This window comes from Psittacula echo (assembly GCF_963264785.1).
Source record: "Psittacula echo genome assembly, chromosome: 4".
NCBI classification, from domain to species: domain Eukaryota; kingdom Metazoa; phylum Chordata; class Aves; order Psittaciformes; family Psittacidae; genus Psittacula; species Psittacula echo.
The window spans coordinates 51,098,360-51,120,863 of NC_137738.1; the positions used below are offsets into that span (position 1 = coordinate 51,098,360).

The 22,504-nt window shown below is 40.3% G+C and overlaps 1 protein-coding gene across 2 annotated transcripts in view; it reads left to right on the top strand.

The window, feature by feature from the left end:
- Window positions 1–22,504, top strand: part of PTPRK (protein tyrosine phosphatase receptor type K) — a gene marked incomplete at both ends in the record, with an annotated part of 410,302 nt that overhangs the window by 167,241 nt on the left and 220,557 nt on the right. The window lies entirely within an intron of this gene.

Genomic DNA, 22,504 nt, shown 5'->3' on the forward strand with positions numbered 1-22,504 from the left:
GTGAATGAGGATTAGTAAAAGAGCAAGGAAGGCTTCATGGTCCAGAATACAATGAATCTCACGATTCCAAGTGAAAGGTCCTCTGTACGAAGTTGTGTAGTTCAGGAAGGTAGGACTAGGAAACAAACCAGCAATGGTTGCAAATGTATCCAAGACAAGGGCAAAGGGTCCTAAGATTTGTTTGTAAATGGAGGTGTTGAATAAGCAACTGTGCAGCACTGAGAAAGAAGTGGAGAATGTGGTCATCCTTGTGTTGTGTCAACAGGTGATGCACAAAAGGCAATGTAGGAGAAGGGAAAAACAGCTTCAAATGCTTTGAAGCTTTGCTGTAGTAGTCCAAGTGTGTTATGCTTAGCAAGATGCTTTTATTAACAGCGCAGGGAAATGGCCAAGAAACCCTTGCCTGCTGTTCAGACATACAGTGTGCACATGGCTTTTTGTTTTACATATGGTTTATTTTGTCTTTTAGAAGTGGAGTGTTTTGTTCTTTGAGATGTGTGCAATTACTGGATTTGCTGAAGTCACTTAGCAAATTGGTAGCTCAGGCAGTTAGAAAGTTGCCCAGTGAACACTGAAGACTTTATTTCACTGAACTATTTAACAACATGTATCTTTGAAAAGTGTCTCTAAGGTAAATTGGTCTTACTGGCTAGACCAGACAAAGCATCCACTTTGCTGGCAGGGACAACCACAGATGATGAATTACAAGATTTTTCTGCTTTCCAAGGAGAAAATATTGTACAGTAGTTAAGAAGCAGGATTTCATGGTGTTTTTTTTTTAGTAAAGATGCTTAATGTTTATACACAGGCTGAAGCCTCAGTGAATTAAAGGGATAGTAAAAGAGGGTGGGCTTTTTTCATGTGACTTAAGAATATTGTTTTAGTGTGAGGGTTTGTTTTTGTTTGGTTGGTTTTGGTTTTTTTTAGGGGGGGGGTTGTGGTTTGGGTTTGGTTTTTTTGTTGTGGTGTTTTTTTTTTTTTTCTCTTGAAGTAATTGAAAAGTTTCTATTTCAGACTTCTGCTGCCAGCTGTGGGACACTTTCAGCTTCTGGCTTTATTTTTACTGTACTGTCTTACAAACGAAGATATTGTGTATGTAGTAAGATTTCCTGTATCTGTTTGAAAAATACATCAGTAGCCTTGGATAGAAGTTTCACAGCTTTTCATTAGTTAAGTGGAACACTTTAAATGGAAGGCATCAAAATTACTATCCTGGAAGAACTTTTCAGAGGATAGCAAAAGGTACTTTATCCTTCACTGAAAGGGGAAGAAAGAGAAAAAGGGGAGATAATCAGGAAAGCTTGGTGGGGGAGATGTTTTGGGGCATGTTAATAAAAACTAAATTTGTACATCTTTATGCGTACTTTGACTTGATGAGCTGAGCAGACTTACATATGAAGGCATCATCTTGAATATAATGGTTGTTTTTCTTTTTTTATGGAATGTTTTTCTCATGAAGTGACTTAGTATAACAGGTTTGGCCACTAACCAAAAAGGGATATGACCCTTTGGTTAGTCTGTAATAAATTATCAAGTGAACTGGCCTTATTTTATTGTGACAACTATTCGTTAATGCCTTTCCTGAGGCCACGTGCACTGAGACACTTAATTTCAGCTAACTGCTGAATGAGCTTGACTGCACATTGCATGAATTTTAAGAACTGTTGCTGCAATGACAATTGTTATATTTTTATCCAATCCCCTAATTTTTATATAATTATTTTTCTTTTTCAGTAAAAGCACTGCTGGAAATGAGGGGAGGTGGAGCAGGAAAACAAAAACAAAACAAAAACCCCACCAAAAATCCAAAAAAACCAAAAAAATAACCCCAACCCAAACCCTTCAAAAATCCCCAAACCTCAAACCCCACCTTTTTTTTTTTTTTTTTATGGTTTATCTTTTGATTGGCTGCTCCTCTGTTCACTGAAGAAAGGTTTGAAACTAAATAAAAATTAAACAACTGAGACTGCATAATAAATATTTACATGTTTTGTATGGATTTTTGAAAGTGTGTTTGAGGATTCAGTGGAGGAAGCACCTCAAACAATATCTTCAGAATGAATGAACTGGGTTTTTGCACGCTAGTTAGTGAAATGGTTTACATTACAGCTCTGTAAACTAGTAAAAGTATGAGATGCTGTAGTAACTGAATCATACAGGGGCACAAGGTGTGCTGAAGAAAAGCTGCATAAAAATAAGCATTCTGTGTCCTTGTCAGGAGCATTCATTTTCATGGTACTTCTGGGTTTTCTGCATTTTAAATTAAAATGTGTAGTAGTTACAAAGCAGCTATTTTATATTTCTTATGTGTTTCTGTTGCACTTAAGTACTATCCTACAGTACCAGTTGTCTGGTTTTGGTACCTGATAAGTATATATTTAGTTTCTTTCACAAGGATCAAAAATAGCCTTGTAAAATATGCCCCACTTATCTATTTTTGTATTTCTTTAACTTATAATAGTGGCTAGATAGTATTTGAGGCAATATAAAAAGTGCTGTTAGATCTCTGGGCTTTGAAGTTTGTCAAAGTGTGCTTTAAAGCCCTGGAACTTCTTGATGACTTTTTGGCATTAACTGTTTACCTCAGTCTTACCTTCTGGTGCTCATGAGAAGTTTTCTTTGGATGTAAGAAGTAAAGAGTTTTGTGGGTTGAAATCAGACATTTCTGAAATGTCCCGCTATAAATTAATTGTTCCCAAATGTTATATGCTACATGTTAACTTTCTGAATATAAGAAAACATGAACTGTGATAAGCATAGTATAATTTTCCACGGGATCTTCATATAGTGTGTGGATGAAGTTTTTAGAACAAACTCAGAAGTCTTTCTTGAAAGCATGTCTTACTGTGTCTTGAAACCCTCTGTGTTGTCAAAGAGTTGCAATAGGACAGTAAGGGTAAAAATCCTCTATGAGCTCATGCACACATATGGTATTACCTGGACATGTCCATAATAAATTGCTCAGCTTACAGTGAAAGCATTGTAACAAACTCTGAAGTGTATTCTGAACTTAAGAATTGAGGCATTCAATGACTTACAGCAAGGTAGTAAAAGATAAAGAGGAAGGAGGAAAAGAAGTCATGACTGGTAGTAAGGGACTGTTCCACCTATCTTTCAGGCACAAGATAAATAGCACCTGAGTTGCCTAGATATTCTGACATCCACTGAATTTATTGTTCTACAAATAGCTTGAATTTTTTCACATGCAAAGACCTACTTACAGCACAGAAATGGATCACAGTTTTCCATTCTTTTAGTTTGTATTGTCCTTATTCATCACTTGCTTTTGTCAGAACTGTGATGTTTGACTTCGGTTTTGTGCACTGGATTGACTAAACTTAAGCCAAGGATAACTTTATTTGCCAAAGGACAAAATGAGTATTACTCAATTTGTCGTGTTTGGCATTATTAAACAGTAGTCACTGGGAGGGAGAGGAATAGACATGCTTTGAATAGCCCTGTCCTATCACTGTTTCCCATGATCGAAATGAAAGTCAGCTTTGCCAAGGTACACCTCTTATTTCCCACAACAAATGCTGATAAAGGTAATCTTTGAATATTTTGTAGTATTTTGGGACATTAGTCTTAGTTAATGAAACATTTTCCCTTTACCATCTGTAAAGGAGCAGGCCACAGAAGTTACTGAATCATATTTATCGCTCTCTAAGCAAAAGGCGCAAAAGTAGTTTTAGCAAATGTCATTAAATAAATTAAAAGAAATAAGTTGGGTGTGGTGTTTGTTTTAAAAGAATTAAATCTAGGTAGAGCTTCTGTGCTCAAATGTTAGGATTTGAGGTCTAAAGTAAATTTGGTCAATGAGCTAAATCTACTGTACAGGTTTACAAGGATGCTGGTGAGGGACTCTTCATTAGGGACTGTAGTGATAGAACAAGGGGTAATGGGTTCAAACTTAAAAGGGAAGTTTAGGTTAGATATAAGAAAGAAGTTCTTTACTGTGAGGATGGTGAGGCACTGGAATGGGTTGCCCAGGGAAGCTGTGTGAGTGTTCCATCCCCTGGCAGTGTGCAAGGGCCAGATCAGATGGAGTCTTGGGTGACATGGTTTAGTGTGAGGTGTCCCTGCCCGTGGCAGGGGGGTTGGAGCTAGACAATCTTAAGGTCTTTTCCAGCCTTAACTATTCTATGATTCTGTGATTCTATGTTCCCAGATTGCCTGACAGAAGTAATAAAGGCTTGCTGCTTTAGCTGACACATGACTGACTGAGCCTGTCTGAAATATTACACCACCTTTGAGACTGAAGATCTAATCACCCCAGAAGCCTTTATCTGGTGAGGAGGGAATTACCATTTCAATTGCAACCCTTAATTTCCTCCCACTTAAGAATCACCATGACCATCTCTTATAAAATATCATGTAAGCAAACAGTGCCATGTTGAGCGTAATGCAGTGTGCTATGATACAAATGTAATTGAACAGAGCAGTTCAGGCCCAGGAGCAGTGACCCCAGCCCCTGTTGGCAAGAAGGGCAGCTTAAATACACGTACTTCCCTGTAATGGCCAGTAGCACATTCTTCAGTAACTTTGTCGTGGTTTAAGCCCAGGCCGTAAATTAGAACCACGCAGTCTACTTCCCCCCACAACCCTTCCTTCCCCCTGCTCCTGGAGGGACAGGGAGAAGAATCGAAAGAATGCAACTCCCACGGGTTGAGATAAGAACAGTTTAATAACTAAGGTATAACACAAATCACTACTGCTACCACCAGTAATAATAATGATAAAGGAAACAACAAGGGAAGAGAATACAACACCTCACCGACTGATACCTCGCTCCCACCCTGCAGTGATCTAGCCCTTCTGGGAACTCTCCGTTACGTCCCTGGGCATGACGTGCTGCGGTATGGAATACCTCTTTGGTTAGTTTGGGTCAGGTATCCTGTCCCTGCTTCCTCCCAGCTTCCCCTCCTCCCTGGCAGAGCATGAGACTCACAAAGTCCTTGGTCAGAGTAAACATTCTGACCAGCAACTGAAAACATCGGCTTTATCAGTATTATTCCCAGGCCGAAAGTCAAAAACACAGTGCTACCCCAGCTACTAAAAAGGAGAAAAAAATGACTGCTACTGCTAAACCAGGACAAACTTACCATGTCTTACAATGATGAACAATGAACCTTGAGAGCAGAGATTGTAAAATATGTTTGGGGATTTAAGTTTATCTTCAGAAGGTTACCAGTAAGGATGTCTTTCTGCTTGTTATAGACAAAAACTGTAATTTTGTAAGTGAAAGTTTTGTATTCATCTATGCAATCTTTTTCTGCCATTTAATAATCCATCAGTTAGAATTATTTTTTTTTTATAGGAATGTTAAAAATATGTCTCAAATTAAAAGAAGCATGGTAGGACATTTATTATGCTAGTTATAAAACTTAAGCTATTTCAAGAATAGTAATTGCTTGGTGCTTCATAGCTATTTTTCTGAACAATTTCCAAAGAGGTTGGTGCTTTACCCTGAAAAAGTGCAAAAGATGTGAGCGTGAATGGTTCTTGGTTATTTCTGTCTTTAAAGAGACAATACTCATTCTGGCAGTGACTATTTTTGCTTACCTCTTTCTGTGAAGAATGATAAATTTATGTGTAGTACCAGAGACCATAAGCATCACTTGTTTTGGTAGCCAAAATTGCTGAAATAGTTTCTGTGGTATACACCTATAGAAGAAACGAAGAATTAGTATAAATCTTCAATACTTAAAAATAATTCGTTTCAGAATGGAAAGACCCTTTTCTCTTGAATTTAGGATTTAGCATTCCTTTCTTTGACTTTTCATTTTGGTTTGTTTGCTCAAAGGCCTGTTGATGTAGCAGATTTCTTTGCAGATTGGTCAATAGAGGGGAGGTAGAAGGGAAAAGGACTAATATGGGAAGAATACAAGGATGCTGTCCGGGAAGCTAGGGACCAGGTGAGGAAGGCTAAGGCCCAGTTAGATTTGAACTTGGCTAGGGATGTTAAGGATAAAAGGAAGGGATTCTATAGGTATGTAGCGAATAAAAGACAGACTAGGGACAACGTAGGCCCCCTTCGGAAGATATTGGGAGAACTGGCTACCCTGGATTTGGAGAAGGATGAGATTCTTAATGACTTCTTTACCTCGGTCTTCACTGGCGAAGTCTCTGACTGCACTACCCAAGTCTTGGAAGGCGAACGCAGGGGCTGTGAGAATGAAGACCCTAGGCCCACTGTAGGAGAGGATCTGGTTCGAGACTATCTTAAAAACCTAAACGTACACAAGTCCATGGGACCTGACAAAATCTATCCGCGGGTCCTGAAGGAGCTGGCGAATGAAGTTGCTAAGCCATTGTCCATCATATTTGAAAAATCATGGCAATCAGGTGAAGTTCCCAATGACTAGAAGAAGGGAAATATAACCCCCATTTTCACGAAGGGGAAAATGGGTGACCCAGGGAATTACAGACCAGTCAGTCTCACCTCTGTGCCTGGCAAAATCTTGGAGCAGATTCTCCTGGAAAGCATGCTAAGGCACATGAAAAACAAGGAGGTGATTGGTGACAGCCAGCATGGCTTCACTAAGGGGAAATCCTGCCTGACCAATTTGGTGGCCTTCTATGATGGGGCTACGGAATTGATGGATGGGGTAGAGCAGTTGACGTCACCTACCTGGACTTGTGCAAAGCATTTGACACTGTCCCACATGACACCTTTGTCTCTAAATTGGAGAGACATCAATTTGATGGGTGGATCACTCGGTGGATAAAGAACTGGCTGGATGGCCGAACGCAAAGAGTTGTGGTCAATGGCTCGATGTCTGGCTGGAGACAGGTAACGAGTGGTGTCCCTCAGGGATCGGTGTTGGGACCGGTCTTGTTCAACATCTTTGTCGGTGACATGGACAGTGGGATTGAGTGTGCCCTCAGCAACTTTGCCGACGACACCAACCTGTGTGGTTCGGTTGATACGCCGGAGGGAAGGAATGCCATCCAGAGGGACCTTGACACGCTTGTGAGGTGGGCTGATGCCAACCTGATGAAGTTTAACCATGCCAAGTGCAAGGTCCTACACCTGGGTCAGAGCAATCCCAGGCACAGCTACAGGTTGGGCAGAGAAGAGATTCAGAGCAGCCCTGCAGAGAAGGACTTGGTTGATGAGAAAATGAACATGAGCTGACGGCAGTGTGCGCTCACAGCCCGGAAAGCCAACCGTATCCTGGGCTGCATCAAGAGGAGCGTGACCAGCAGGTCGAAGGAGGTGATCCTGCCCCTCTACTCTGCTCTTGTGAGACCTCACTTGGAGTATTGTGTGCAGTTCTGGTGTCCTCAACATAAAAAGGACATGGAACTGTTGGAACAAGTCCAGAGGAGGGCCACGAGGATGATCAGGGGACTGGAGCACCTCCCGTTTGAAGATTGGCTGAGAAAGTTGGGGCTGTTCAGCCTGGAGAAGAGAAGGCTGCGTGGAGACCTCATAGCAGCCTTCCAGTATCTGAAGGGATACAAGGATGCTGGGGATGGACTGTTCATCAGGGACTGTAGTGACAGGACAAGGGGTAATGGGTTCAGACTTAAACAGGGGAAGTTTAGATTGGATCTAAGGAAGAAATTCTTTACTGTGAGGGTGGTGAGGCACTGGAATGGGTTGCCCAAGGAGGTTGTGAGTGCTCCATCCTTGGTGGTGTTCAAGGCCAGGTTGGATGAGGCCTTGGGTGGCATGGTTTAGTGTGGGGTGTCCCTGCCCATGGCAGGGGGGTTGGAGCTTGATGATCTTAAGGTCCTTTCCAACGCTAACTATTCTATGATTCTATGATTTTAGTACGTATGTTCAAGGTAGGGCTTTTAGGGGGAGAGAGGAGGTTCTTTGCCCCCAATTCCCTGTCTTGTTGATTTGTATCTTTCTGTGATGTGCCTGGCTTGACTCGTCAGTAACTTGTCTTCTCCACTCTGATCCAGTTTTTTTTGTTCAGCTACTTAATAGCATCTAGCTCTTTTGTACTTAGCACTTCAAACTGGTGAAGAGCTATAGCTTTCTGCTCCAAATAAATAGAAGAAACTACGAAGATCCTGTATTTAATTATTGTTAATGATATAATGCCTGAAAGCTCTGAAAATATCCCAGAAAAACGTATCTGGAAAATCCCTTCTGAGTTAATACAATATATTGGCCTTGTCTAGTGGTGGGATAAACTAGATCTGTATCATTCCTGACTGATGTTTATCTTCTAGATATTGCAGACAGATTCCACAGCCATTAGTTTTGGTGCTTCATCATCTTTACTACTAATTTCTGATGCAGAAATACTTTGGAGAAGAAATATTTCACTCACGATCTCAAATGCAAGTTTCTGCTTTAACTAGGAAATTAGGAAATTAATGTGTTTTCTGGTTTCATTAAGTAAGACATGTGGTATTACATCTAACAAAGTAATGGTGAAAGTTTAAATAGTTTCAGAGTTACTGGTCTAATGCTTCCAGAATTTTCAGAGAGTTCTTGGAATTGAATCTGAGTATCTGATGGCCTGGTGTATCTGGTATATGTAGAGGCATTCTTAAGGTCTTTTTCTCTTCATAGCTCCTCTCAAAGCAAAATTGCCAAAACTTGGTCCCAAGTGCACACCCTAGACATGATATGTATGAGAATATCAGTTAACGTAATTTGAAGGATTCAGTTGGTGATTCTGTTTTCCTGTGGGGTTTGTGTCAGGGTTTTTTGTTTGTTTGGCTGGTTTGGTTTTGGGTTCATTTTATTTTTTGTGTTTTTTTTCTTTACAAAAATGTTTTAATTAAAGAGAAAAAAAGTAGTTGGTACCATCCTGCATCCATGGAGATGTATTCTAATTTTTTGGGAGATATTAGCTTATGTATACTGAAGCATAAATTAGTTTAAGCTCTTTCTTCTTCAGGTTTTCATATTTTCAATGCATAATGCTCTTGAGAACCACATGCTTTGCTTTTTCATTCACAAACATGAATTTGATAGGCTTTGCTGTCACTTTGCTAACCGTGAGCTATTTATTTCTTTCAGTTGTGGTAGGAACAGAAAAAAGGAGTCAGACCAGTTATTAGGCATGGCTTAGCGCTATTCTACCATCCTAGTCTATGTGGGAATTACGATACTCACACTGCAGTAAAAGTGTTGTTTGTCAAACTGATCTGTGCAAAGCTTCTATGGAACAATGAATTAATGTGGACATAATTGCATTCTATTGCTTTATTGTGAGAAAAGCCATTTTATACTTAATTTCTTTCCTGTAATGTGCTTCTAAAGAACTTGCATCTGCTGCCTTCATGCAATTGTTCCACCTGTAAATTATGGTTGTATGATTATCCTTCATATATATATGTGGCTTTCTTGAGTCTGTAGTCATTGCTGATAAACAAACATTTATCACAGAAAAGGTAGTAATGACCGCTCTCTTAAACTTCTGGTTCATTAAACCAAAACACAGAACAGCTTTGAGGTGCAAAAAACAAGCAAGAAAGTATCAAAAAGAGCATACAATATAATTTAGGAGTTACTGTATCAGTTCCATAATCCAGGACACCATGATCCTTTAGACCTGGATTCTCACATGGAAACAAATAAGAATTAATTGAACAGATTTGGGGCTTTGGGTTTGAAACATGTTCCTTATTATGGCTATTCAGATGTAGCATTTGGCAACCAAGTCTCTGTTAGCTTGCACTACAAGCGCAGAGGGTAGGGCAAGATTATTTGAGGTATATTGCATTGTCTCTTGAAAGAGTCTCTCCTTCTCCATGGACTTCAACTGTTAAGTTTCAGTGGTTATGGATACTGCTTGTCATGGCAAAAAAAGGTTGCTGGAGAATATTTTATAGCTGAAAACTTTTCTTTTTGATAGATTGCATTATATTAGGTTCTAGTGGGGGACTAGCAAACCTTTCTGAGTCAGGTAGTCTAGGTGACTTACACAAATAACGCTTTTATCCTCCAACAAATGATTTGTAGGCAGGAATTATCCTAAATGAGCAGGTGTTAGTCAGGGGCTGGTGTTCTGGCAGAGTGCATCTACCAAGTAACAATTGTAAAATGCATGCATTTTTCAATTCACACTTTCTAAAGAGAAAGGGGTTATATGCAATCCAGTTATGTGAATGTTTGGAAGAAATGTAGTGAACACTGAACATTAGCCTGTTTAGTATCAGTGAAATAAAATTTGGGAGGGGTCAGTAGTTTCCACAAAACTCACAGAATGGTTGAGGTTGGAAGGCACTTCTGGGAGTTATCTGTTTGAACCCTCCTGCTCAAGCAGAGCCACCAAGATCCACTTGTCCAGAACTGTGTCCAAATGGCTCCTGAATATCTCCATTAAGGATAAAGACTTCACAACATCTCTGGGCAGCCTATGTCAGTGCTCACAGTTTAACTCCTTCACAGTTAAAAAGTATTTCCTGATGTTCAGGCAACCCTCCCTGTTTCAGTTTGTGCCCATTGCCATTGATCTTGTCACTGGGCATCGATGAAAAGAGCCTGGCTCCATCCTCCATCCTCTTTGCACCGTCCCTTCAGCTATTTCTGCATATTGGTGAGATCTTCCCTGAGCCTTCTCTTCCCTAGGCTGACCAGTCCGAGCTCTCTCTGCCTTTCCTTTCCTTGTAGAAGAAATGTTCCAGTTCCTTCATCATCTTTGGATGTCCATTCATTGGATGCTCTTCAGTATGTCCATGTCTCTCTTGTATTGAGGTGTACAGTTGTGGACCCAGAACTTCAGGTGAGGCCTCACCAGTGCTAGATAGAGAGGAAGGATCACCTACCTCAACCCACTGGCAACACTGTCTTATGCATCCCAGGATACCATTTGCTGCATTTGTCACAGGGGCACGTGTTGCTTATGTTCAACTTGGTGTCTGCTAGGGCACCTAGGTCATTTTCTGTCAACTGCTTTCCAGCTGGGTGGCCTTCACTATATACTGGTCCTCAGACATGTCTTCCTTGCTTCAGACTTTCCTCCTGGTTTGTGGGTCCTTGGATTTCAGGTCAATCTTACTAGAAAAGACTGAAGTGATTAAGGCAATCAGCATCTCTTTTTTTCCCATGTCCTATGTCACCTGGTTCCTTGTCATATTCAGCAGCAGGCCAATATTTTCTCCAGTCTTCCTTTTGCTACTTATATACTTAGAAAATTCCTTCTTGTTGCCCTTGACATCCCCTGCTAAATTGAACTCTGCAAAATTCAGTTCAGTTTACTGCATATTGTGCAAGGATGAGAGCAAGGAAATGTTTTGACATCATAGTCCTGTGCCTTTAGACCTAAGCTGTTTGTACAGATGGCTCTCATCTTCTGTTTTTGTCCAGCACCAGTGTATTGTGATTAGTGCAGAATAGAGAGGATAAAATAAGATGATATACAGAATTTGCAGATAGAACTATTGCATCTTGAAGTATATTTTGGTGAGAATGTGTCAGAATAATTTCCTTCACAAACAGTGCTAGTTTCAATATTAATGTAGGTAGGTACTGATGCAATGAATATCTCTACTGTTGACACAAGTCATCCATTGCTTTGTGTTGCTTTTTCTTTTTTATTAAGTTGGGGATTTTTCGTGGGGTTTTTTTGTGGTTTTTTTTTTTTTTTTTTTTTTTTTCCCTTTGGCAGTATTTGATCTGTATTTATTAAATATCTGTTTAACTGTGTATATTAAACTGCTCTCTGTTTATATTGGAACATATTTTATCCAAACTTTTCTGAGTTAAGACATATCGATGTTGTTCCACGCTGTCCATAGCGACACAGGATTAGGGGTTACTGTGCTGTTTTGCTTGGGGTTTTTTTTGGTGTTTGCTTCCTTCCTGACATACTAATTTAGCGCTGTTATAATCTAGAATAGCTGAATAGCTTTGGCCACTGAGTTGCAACTGTTCTCTGTTCTCTTATTAGCAAGAACCCATGCCTGAGGCTTTAAAAAGAAATATTTATTTAAAGTATTTTTGTCAAGATGTGTCTCTGAAATACGCCAGGTACTACTTTTATTCTTTGAAAAGGCTCATAATCTTTCTGCACTCTACTGTGAATGGATCCCTTACAAGAATGAGTGTTCGTTCAAAATTGTGTCCTTTCACTGTATATTTTTACACTTTAATTCTTTTCTGGGAGGGGTTGTTCTTCAAGCAGGTTGAGTGTTAACCCTTTTTGGAGAAAGTCACAGAGAGTAATAACTTCAGTTATAGCTGATGTGAGTTTTATTATGGAGGAGCAGAAAAGGGAGGGAAAAGAAAGCAAGGCACTTGTTGACACTTTGGCGATTGCTGGAATTAAAAAAGTGGTTTTAACAGCATCTTTTTCTGGATTAAGCAAATGCATGGATATGGATTGACTCTGCATAGGTGCTTCAAACTGTTTTGGCTGCTGTTCTGAAAATAACCAGGGTTAGATATTTTTCTCTGAGACGGGCTGGGAAAAGTTGTTCTAGCAAGCTATATGTAAGATGCAGCATGAACCTATGAATCTTGTCTGCTGATTTTAGTCTGTCTGAATAGCTTGTTTTTTGCAGTTCTTCATAGACTTGATTCTATGAAGTGTCTTTTGGTTGGTTAGGGTTTTGTTGTTCTTTTTTTTTGTGTTGGGATTTTTTTGGTTTTGTTTTTTTGTTTGTTTTGGTTTGGTTTGTGGTTTTTTTTTTCTTAATTGAGTATGGAAAAGATCCCGTGGTTGCTAAACTGAGAATTTTATTTATCTGTATAGTATTCATGCAGACATTACTTGAAGGGTTAATGTTTATGATTACTGAGTGTCTTCAGATGTACCAGTAATTTTGCTGGGAATATATATGGTTTGAGATAGAGCATCTATTAAAAAACAAAACAAAACAAAAAAACAAAGCCAAACAAAACGCAAAACAAAATCAAAACCAACCAACAAACAAATAAACAAAAAAACCCACCCAAACCCAACAACAACAAAAAAACCCAATTCCCCACATGATAGGGAATTCCCAGAGGTCACTGGAAGTCAAAAAGGTCTGACCTTTGCTCTAGGTTTCAAAAAGTACAATGGCATCATGCCAGACTTCTACTACTACTTTTCCTAGCAGCTTTCCGTGTTTAAAGAGACTGCTGCTGTCATACTGGAAAGTATTTTCTTAAAGTTTTTGTCTATCAGAAAAATAAGTATCGAGTGTTTCATGTTTCATATTGATTCTTAACTTGTCTCTTGCTGCTACTGTTCTAGTTTTAGCCTTTAAATGTCATGATTTACAATGCTATCAAGGTTTTTATTTCCCATGGCTAAAAGTCATGACTTTGCATGCAGTGTTGTTACTATTTTTAAATCTGAAATAATTTAAGAACTTTCAGTCTTAAACAAATATTTTGGTTTGTTGAAGATCTTGTGTTTACAGACTATGTAAGGATGTTTTTTCTTCAACTTCTTGAGTCAGTCAGGAGCAGGGTGGGTTTTTGTAAGACTGTAAGTATTCTACTGCTCCAAAACCAGAGCAGCTGTAACTCATCTGTGTCTGGTGCTTCATCCAGACATTTTCTAGGCATGAGCCTAGAAATGTTTGGCATAAGCAACTTAAGTAAGCATGGATAAATGGAAGGATATGAGGTTTTTCCTGGTGTTCCTAACTAACACTAGGGTCTCCAGGGTTGCTGAGTCAAGTCTCTAGCTTTCCCTGCATCAGATAACTCTTTTACAGTCCTTTTCAAAGGTTTATTATGCTTTGCCTTAATTATGTGTTTTCCTGTAACATGTATGTTAAAGTGTGTAGCTCTCTTAAAGCTCACCTAGAGTTTTTGCTTACATTTAAAGAGAAAATTTTAGGTTTGGGGTTTTTTTAGGGGGGACGGGTGTGTGTGTGGTTTGGTTTGGTTTTTTTTACCCTTTGGGACCCTTAGTAGGAGTGTTTTCTGGGTAGTACCTCAGCAGATAGTGTGAACTGAGATGAATCTTGGAAATACAGAACTTAAATCTGAATTTGGGGATGGGTGGGGTGGGGTAGGCTGTATTTCAAGGTTCCTTTTGGGTGGTTCTATGGTGGTCAAAGAATCTGAGTTGATCAGCTCTGCTGGTAAAGATACTACTGAGAAGATACCCTTAACTCCTTTGATTTGCAATCTCAGGAGGTACATTATTGAGGAACAAAGAAGTAATAGGGTGTTAGCTAACTTGGCGGAATTGAGATCACAAAGTTTTCACCCAAATGTTTGATTTTGCTGTGCTGGAAATTCTCCTGGGCCCTGTCAGCAGCAAAGGTTGCTTCACAGCATTACTTAAGTACTCAAATGGAAGTAATTATGTTCTCATGATTTCTAATTTCAGCAAAATTATATGTAACTTCCACAAGGCAAATGCTTTTTATAATGTCAACAAAATTTTTACGTGTTAGGTAAAAATTCGTTTACCTGTCCCTTTCCCTCAGTTAGCTTATAGTAGGTATTTCTTTTGTAACATGATACTATTTTCATATTTATTGGATAGAACTAGAAACTTGTCAATGAACAGGATTTGTTAGTGTTTTATTGTGTCTATAACTGGTCTTGCTGTTCCTGGTTTCTCATCTGCAGAATGTCTTTACTAAAAAACAAACTTGCTCCTATGTGTCATTCAATCTTAACTACTTCTAATGTGAGTACTAGGTTCACGTATATCTGTAGTCAACCCTCTACTGTGCTTTGACAAAAATTAAAATTAATCAATTAAGTAGGTGTGTATGAAGTATATAAATATATGGTATATATCAATATAACTCCACTGCTTCTTTTGGATTTAAGTAACTTATTCTTCATTTGTTTTATTCACAAGATGAAAAGAAATGGTGTGGCATATGCCAAAAAAATGTCAAATGCACACCATCAGGACTAGTGAGAAAAAAGCATAAGGTTTCTAGCAGTTCTGTACTCTAGGTGAAGTTTGGGTTGTGGGCTTCTTCGTTGGTTGGTTTTTTGCGTTGTTTGCTTGGGTTTTGGTTTATTGTACTGCGATTTATCACAAACCTTATACTTCCTGTTTACTTACAGCTGTTTAATACACCTTTGCACCAAGCATTGGAACTGATTTGTTTACAAGTTTGATTTCAGATAATTAAGCTAGTAGAAGCCCTCTATAGCTGAACAAAATGTTGCAAACTGAATGCTCTGTGGCAATTACAAGATCTAACTATTTCGTTGGCTTGGGTTTTTTTTCCCGCGTCTCAAATTCCTTGTCAGTGTTCTCTCTGCGTTAGACTTGTATGTGTGATGTGTATTACAGCTTAGCAGGAAAGAATAAAAACACTACATTTCTGTTGTAACTAAACCTTTTAATACTCAGTTTACCTAACTGATGTATGGATGATTGCTTCATATATATGATGGTCTGACAAAACTGCTGTCGAAACTGTGGGAGATTCTTGGTTTCTTCAGTATCGCAAGTAGTCAGAACTAGTCAAGTGGAGGAAGGACAAGGAAAGTCTCAAACTGCACTTAAAATACCCTGTTTGGTGACAATGGTGTATAGTTTACAAGAAAACAACTTTTAGAATAACTTTAGGAAAAAGGGATAATTACGTTCTAAGGGGGGAGGCTTTGAGCTACGGAGTTGTTCTCCCTGTTTCTTGACTGTATTTTGTACTGCATTGGCTATGCATGCTTTGGGAATGCTTATTTTGATTATTGCCTCAAATGAGCGAATGATCAGAATACTGAAATTTTTGGATCCTGACAAAAGTTAAAAATTCAGTGAGGCCAATCCTTAAGATGTATATTTTGTATATTGCTGCAACTGCAGGCTTAGTCTTCGTGGTGATTACATTGTTAGAGCAGTGCATGAATGTGAAGGTTTGAGTATCTCTTAAGCATCAAACTTGGGCAACTAAATCCTTTTAGGGGTCTCTGCTCTAACAGTTACTACTTTTTCCATTGCATTCAAGCACTGTCGAGTACTTAAGTTGTCCACAGACATTTATTTCTGGAATAATATTAGGTGAGGAGTGATTGTCATCATCTGCATTTTAGAACTGGGATGTGAAAACAAAGTATGTGCTATTTTGCAGTGCTTGGCACAAAACTACTAGAATTTCCTCTTTTTTTCCTCCTTTTTGGTGTATCTTGCATGTCATACACTTAATTTTCAACCTTGGACTCCTTTAGAGGGGTCAGCATGCATATAGATGAGTGTGATCTGATTGATACAGGCTACTTAGGTTTTCAAAAGGCTCTTGACTATGTCCCTCTACAAAAGCTTGTAGTAAAACTAAGTTGCTATTGTATGAGAAGACAAATACTTCCATAGATAGATAATTGTTTAAGAGGAAAAAGAGAAGATATGAATAAATTGTCAGTATGCCTAGAAATAGTCACCAAGGCATGCTGTAAAAATTTGTGCCTTTCCACAGGCTTTCATAAAGGACCACAGTGAGGGCCAGAGAACAATGTGAAGTCAAAAGGCTGTAGGTGAAAGCTACTTTGTAATAGCAAGGACAGTATGTGATTGTGAGGACCATCACAGTATTGCCAACCGTGAATGATAAGGCAATAAAATGGCAGGCGTGTTTTAGTGTAGATAACGAGATATAAAATAATGAATACTGCATAAAACTCTAATTTCACACACAGAATGATGGACTCAAAGTTTGCCATTGGCACATTGCAGCAAGATCATGGGGTTCATAAAAATGTCATCTTAAAGCCCAGTGATGGTCAAAAAAAGCAAATGAAGTTTTAAGAATGGTTAAGGAAGTTCAGGACAAATTAGATAATGATATTATGCTCTTGTATAAGTTATGACTCATCCACATCTTGATTACAGTATGCTGGCTCTGCTCTCATTATCTTCAAAGAATATAGTGGAATTAGAGCTTAGAGAAGGATGAGAAGGATAATCAGAGAAAAGGGAATGGTTTCTATATAAGATTGACTGAATAATCTGTGACTCTTTAAATATGAGACAACATTACTTGGGGCATAGAGGTCTACAAAATTTTGAATAATATAGCATGGTTGAGATCAATTTGTCACTGATTTGGGTCATTAAAAAAAACAAACAGGTAGAAAATAGACAAAGAGAAATGTCTCTTAATGCTGTCAGTAGTAAACCCATGTATTTCCCAAATGGGAATGAGTGTTCACTAAAAGCTTGCGTTGTTTTAGAAGGAAAATGGACCAGTATATGGACAAAAGCTGCATTAGAGATGGCTAAACATGTAGTAGCATGTCCAGTTGAGGAGGTTCTGACACAGTATCTTCAGTTGCATCTGAGTGCAGGCATTTCATAAACAAGGACATGACATTTTATCTGGAGAAGTAACAAACTATTTGGGTATTACCTTGGAACTGCGTAAAAAAATCAGGGATCAAATGTTAATTCCCTTGAGTAACATTTGATTTACTTGAGCTATTCAACACTTCCCATTCTCATTCATTGTGATGATGCTGGTACAAATGAAACAGGATAGCTGTCTCCACAGCCCTGCTCTGTGTAAGTCCAATTCATCCTCCAAAAACAGTCTCTCCTCTGCATTAAGGAAGTGAACATCTCTCGGAAGTGCACTACATGAGCATGCAATTAAATAGTGATAAGTAGAAGGACATTTATAGTTGCACAGGGAACTAATGTTTTCTGGCTAAAATGAAAGTGTAGGCCATCCTTTCTAGGACTGTAAACTGAACAGCAGTGCAGGCTAAGTGGAGGATTCAATCCCAAAGCACTGGAGTCTTATTAGGATAAACCTTCTCTGGTGAAAGTAATAGCTCAGGTCTTGTTTTTCTCAAGTAGTGTGTGCGCGTATATGAGGAAAAGAACTACCTTGGGTTCTGGTCTGACTTGTCAGCGTTTTAAAGTGCTGTTTTCCCCTGTATATAAAACTCCCTTTGTCGGTTTCCCATTTTAAATGTGAACAGATGTTATCAAGCTAAAGACTGATAAGAATTTTTTAACTGATCTGCACCTTTTGCAGTGTCTATTAATGCTTCATAGCTGTATTTATACCAGCTATTAATCTATGTCTTTTCAATAACTTTATTTTCTTTTTACTTACTTCATAAGCATTACTCCCTATAACATTGTGTACACTTCCTGCAATTCCATATTTCTTCATGATTTTTATTTTGTGATTTTTTTTTTTTTCTTTCCCCTTCTCATGGATCTTTGTGTCTTAATCTTACTTTTTCATGTAAACTTCTCTTTTTTTGGTAACTTCCTACTTTTGGAGTGTGCGTGTTAATTATATTATTCTGGAAAAGGTAGAAAAAATTCATTGCCATCTCTGTCCCATGAAAGGTAACTTTCTCCCCTCTTCCCCCGGTATAGAAAGGTATCAACACAGAGGGGAAGGACACACATGAGGCCAAGTTTCCTTGGGCACTGGACCTAAGCTGCTTCTAAATGAATTAATAACAATCCAGTTTAAATCCAGGTATAAATTTAGGCCAGTTCTTAACAGTGATGCTCAAATTTCTTAACTTGTCTTTGAGAAAAAAAGTGCTTTCAGAGCTTGTGTATGTAATAGAACTGTACTTTGTTTTAAAGAAATTGGTCTGTCAGAAGGACTTTAACTATAATATTTCTTTCTGGGTTGTCTTCCACACCACACAAGCAATAATAAATAAAATAAAAAAAATAAAAAAGGGGGGTTAATACAAATTATTAAATAGTTGAAGATATTCATGCTGATATTCCTTAACTGGAAACAAATGCCAGCTCTCTGAAGGTGCCTGAGGAGCTGGTGGGCATGGTGAAATAGTATTCTGGTCAGAAAGGCCATTGGACAAGGAAATAAAAGTAGGAATCCTAGACTCTAAATTGCTTTCTATTAAGCTGGTTTTGGCCAAGGGGCAGGAGGAGGCTGAGAATGAAACGGTTTCTGTAATTTAAGAGCATTGGAGTGCAAATAAAATTAGAAGAGGAAAAAAAAAAAATGTGAAGAGCAGTGCAGCCAGAAACTCAGCAAGAACTTCCAGAGAAGCTGAAAGAGGGATTGTAGCCTGGCACTATCAAAGTATATGTCCCTCACAGGTTTTCTCTTTCTGCAGTCAAAGCACAAGTTGGGGGACCTTGTGAACCATATGAATGTGCCCATAGAATCACAGAATCACAGAATATTAGGAATTGGAAGGGACCTCAAAAGATCATCTAGTCCAATCCCCCCGCCGTAGCAGGAACACCTAGATAAGGTTACACAGGAAGGCGTCCAGGCGGGTTTTGAATGTCTCCAGAGAAGGAGACTCCACAACCCCCCTGGGCAGCCTGTTCCAGTGTTCCGTCACCCTCACTGAGAAGAAGTTTCTTCTCAAGTTTAAGTGGAATCTCTTGTGTTCCAGTTTGTACCCATTACCCCTTGTCCTATCATTGGTTGTCACCGAGAAGAGCCTGGCTCCATCCTCGTGACACTCACCATTTATATATTTATATACACTAATAAGGTCACCCCTCAGTCTCCTCTTTGCCAAACTACAGAGACCCAGCTCCCTCAGTCTTTCCTCATAGGGGAGATGCTCCACTCCCTTAATCATCTTTGTCACCCTGCATTGGACTCTCTCCAGCAGTTCTCTGTCCTTCTTGAACTGAGGGGACCAGAACTGGACACAATATTCCAGATGCGGTCTCACCAGGGCAGAGTAGAGGGGAAGGAGGACCTCTCTCGACCTACTGACCACCCCCCTTCTAATACATCCCAGGGTGCCATTGGCCTTCTTGGCCACAAGGGCACAGTGTTGGCTCATGGTCATCCTGCCATCCACTAGGACCCCCAGGTCCCTTTCCCCTACACTGCTCTCTAATAGGTTATTCCCCAACCTATACTGGAACCTGGGGTTGTTCCTGCCCAGATGCAGGACTCTACACTTTCCCTTGTTATATTTCATCAAGTTACTCCCTGCCCAACTCTCCAGCCTGTCCAGGTCTCGCTGGATGGCAGCACAGCCTTCTGGCGTGTCAACCACTCCTCCCAGCTTAGTGTCATCAGCAAACTTGCTGACAGTACACTCAATTCTCTCATCCAGGTCATTGATGAAGATATTAAATAATACTGGTCCCAATACTGACCCTTGAGGCACTCCACGAGATACAGGCCTCCAACTAGACTCCGCCCCATTGACCACAACTCTCTGGCTTCTGTCCTTCAGCCAGTTCACAGTCCACCTCACCACCCGACCATCCAGTCCACACTTCCTCAGTTTAGCTATGAGGATGCTGTGGGAGACTGTGTCAAACGCTTTACTGAAGTCAAGGTAGACCACATCCACTGCTCTGCCATAATCCAACCACCTTGTTATGTCTTCATAAAAGGCTATGAGGTTGGTCAAGCATGACTTCCCCTTGGTAAAGCCATGTTGACTGCCCCTAATGACCCTCTTATCCTTGATATGCCTTAAGATGGCACCAAGGATAAGGTGTTCCATCAGTTTCCCAGGGATGGAGGTGAGGCTGACCGGTCTATAGTTACCCGGGTCCTCCTTCTTGCCCTTTTTGAAGACTGGAGTGACATTTGCTTTCCTTCAGTCCTCAGGCACCTCTCCCGTTTCCCAAGACTTGGCAAAGATGATGGAGAGTGGTCTAGCAATGACTTCAGCCAGTTCCCTCAGCACCTGCGGGTGCATCCCATCTGGACCCATGGATTTATGGATGTCCAGATTGCTCAATTGCTCCCTAATCCAGTCCTCATCAACTAAGGCAAACTCCTCCAATTTCCCAACTTCCTCTGGGTCCTCAGGGGTACGGGGCTCCTCAGGACAGCCTCCAGCAGAGTAGACAGAGACAAAGAAGGCATTCAGCAACTCTGCCATCTCTGTATCTTCTGTCACCAGGGCACCCACCTCATTCATCAGTGGGCCTACATTACCTCTGGTGTTGGTTTTATCTGCCATATATTTGAAAAAGCTCTTTCTGTTGTCCTTGACCCCTCTCGCCAGGTTTAATTCTAAGGAGGCCTTAGCTTTCCTAGTTGCCTCCCTACATCCTCTGACAACAGCCTTATATTCTTCCCAAGTGGCCAGCCCCTTCTTCCATGATCTGTAAACTCTCCCGTTCCATTTGAGCTTACCCAGCACTTCCTTGTCTAACCACGCAGGTCTCCTGGCTCCCTTCCTTGACTTCCTACGTGTCAGGATGCTCTGATCTTGAGCTTGGTAGAAGCAATCCTTGAATGCTAGCCAACTATCTTGGGCCCCTTTACCATCGAGCAGCCTTGCCCATGGGATTTCCCCCAGCAATTGTTTGAAAAGGCCAATTTTGCCCTGCTGAAGTCCAGGGTTGCAATTCTGCTTGCTATTCTGTTCCTGCCACACGAGATCCTGAACTCCACCACTTCATGGTCGCTACAGCTGAGGCAGCCCTTAACCTTTACTGCTTCAACTAGACCCTCCTTGTTAGTGAGGATGAGATCCAGCAGCGCTCCTCTCCTGGTTAGCTCATCCACCATTTGGATGAGGAAGTTATAATCCATGCACTGGAGGAACCTCCTGGACTGTGGCTGGGTTGCTGAGTAGTCCTTCCAGCAAACATCAGGGAAGTTAAAATCCCCCACGACGACCAGGGCCTGTGACTGTGAGGCCGCTCTCAGCTGCCTGTAGAAGGCCTCATCAACTTCCTCACCCTGATCTGGTGGCCTGTAACAGACACCCACAACAGTATCGCCCCTGCCAGCCTGCCCCTTAATTCTCACCCACAGACTCTCAACCTGCTCCTCATCTGTGCCAGGACAGTACTCAGTACATTGTAGTTGCTCTCTCACGTAAAGAGCAACCCCACCACCCCGCCTGGCTGGCCTGTCTTTCCTGAAAAGGACATAGCCCTCCATGACCACGTTCCAGTCATAGCCACCTTTCCTTTGAAGTTTTCCTGTTTTCCCTTTGAGATTGTGAAATTAGTTCTGAATATAAACAGGCTACCTGGGGTCCCTCCCCCTTTTGATGGGAGATAAGTTGAACTTCATATCTGGATGGGAGGTAAGGGTGAGGAAATGTAGTCAGTGGATCATAAGCATACAGAAGTGTTCCTGACACCGCACTCTGAGCCAAACTGTGTAAATGCCAGGTATCTTGCTGAAGAGGGTAGTTTTTGTGAATCAGAGGTCCAAAAGGAGCTCTGGAGGTGGATGGGAGACTGAAGAGTACAGTCATCATTGCTTCCTAGCAAGGTGCCATACAGATTCCCCAATAAGATAACCTGATGTGGACAGCTTTCATTCTCCTGCTCACCTGCAGGCTGATTTTTTACATTGTCCCTTAGAATGAGATATGTAAAGTAGGTGGAAAGATTTTATATACAGCAGCTGCCTTGCTCCAAGTCTTGTACAGAAGACCCCAACAGATACTTACTTTTGGGTAATCATGGCTGCAAGTTTATATAATATCTTTTAGCTCAGTCTTTACTGGTGTCCTTTCCTCTTTCACATCTTCCTTTTAGACATCTGTGATTCATCTTCCATTTTTTTTTCCTTTTAATTATTTTCCTTTTACATTCTACTTTTTTTCATCCATACAAGCATGAATCTTGACAATAAATTTGCTCTCGTCAGTTGGTGGTGTTTTGCCACATATGTAGTAAAAGACAGCTCTGTGCTCTGGTCAAGTTCAAGAGCCATTCTTTGTTGTTACTGTCCA